The following is a 1,794-nucleotide window of genomic DNA, read 5'->3' on the forward strand; positions in this document are numbered from 1 at the left end:
AAGTGGCAAGCAAATAAAAAGATATTCAAACTTGTATGACATTAAGCGACTGAAAATTACAACAATTTGATAGAATGGCTCATCAATATTTGTGAGAACTACTAAATAGTTCTTAAAACATGACAAATGATTTTCTGGAGGATAAACGGGAATTCATTTGTTGCTAGAGGAGGATGCTCCATGGTACGGAAATTTTTGAAGACAGTGTAAAAGACTAGAATATGTCACCACAAAATACACCCCCATAGGAGATTATAATACATTACCCCCAAAATATGCTGCTTTGTTATTAAGATTATTTTGAAGTCATTATTTTCAGAAGCAGCAGACACAAGAGAATTTCTGGAAACAGAGTAGAAGTTACCCTTTTATAAGAAAAATTTAACATCTACTACCCCCCCCAGGAAATCTTCATTTTAATGGAGATTCCACTCCCGGTATCCAAGAAAGAATGATACTGAAATCAATGGAAGTTCTTATTTAAAAGTGTCCCAGCACACACTCTCAACAATATACTAGAAATGGCACTTTTCCAGCTATGTGCGTATCCCTTCTTCCTGGACAGGTGAACACCTAAATTACTCATCACAGTATTCCTGTCTGACTTTGTGGCCTACAATTGTAGAATGATGCACGTGGGGTTCTCTCTTTGGATCTGTGTTGTCTGTATGTTTGTTACTCTGTTTTCTCCACGTGATTATTTCCACCTCTACTGGATTTGCACATGTTACATTCATTTCTACACTCCTTTAGAGTGTGCTTTATTCTACCTTGGCTTTAAAAAAGCACTGGTAAGTTTGCAACTTATTAAACACTGCCACAATGTAGAAACAGACCAAGATATTTTTCATATCAAATTATTTGGATAACCTTAGGTATTCTAATATTTTGGCTTTATGAAACAAGTGTTGTCTTCAAAGTTGTCACTATTAAATAAAAAATAGACACACTTTTTAAATTATATTTGGTTACCAGAGAAAAACATTGATATTATATTCACTGGATATTTAAATTATAACACCTTTTAGTTTGATTCTAATTAAGTTATAATTCTTATGACCAACGTTATTGCAATAATAATTTGTTTTACAGAAAATCTGCAAAATACTAATAAATCTTTCTGAAAAGAAGCAACCTTAACTATATAGTAAATAAAAGATATTTTTGAGTATCTAGATCATTTATAAGTAAAATAAAATATTATAACATTAATTACTAAACATAAAGTCTTTATATACCTATAGCTTCTTACTTTTATAGATAAACTAAAGATATTTTTGTCTACTTAAAAACATCATTTCTACCATAGTGAGATACTGTACTATAAGTACATTAATGCCTCTAAAAATTAAGATGTGATGTATTCATAAATTGTTTAATTCTCTATGGAATGCTAGTATATGACAGTTTAAAATAAGCAGTATACAAAATATGCCCCAAATAAGAAAAGATGCTAATTTGCCCTCGGTTGTACTTCTATTACTACAATGTTATCTTTTTGAACTGTATGAATTTCCTTTAACTTTGTGAATGACCTCACTATCCATTATATGCCCTAGTACATGATGAGTCACAATTCCAGTCATTATTTTAAATGCTGTATGTCATAGAATAAAACATATTTCGTTGTCAATTGTTATATGAGCCCTCATTAGATTTTTACCATGGTCGCCTTACACCTTTTGTAATTTCCAAGTAGGTATTTTTTCAATGTCATGCTTTCCTGAAAAATTCTCCATCTGCATTGACTACAGGTCAGAATGTTTGTCTCCAACAAAGAACTGCTTCTGAGAC

Source organism: Rhinopithecus roxellana, chromosome 22 (genome assembly GCF_007565055.1).
Source record: "Rhinopithecus roxellana isolate Shanxi Qingling chromosome 22, ASM756505v1, whole genome shotgun sequence".
NCBI classification, from domain to species: Eukaryota; Metazoa; Chordata; class Mammalia; order Primates; family Cercopithecidae; genus Rhinopithecus; species Rhinopithecus roxellana.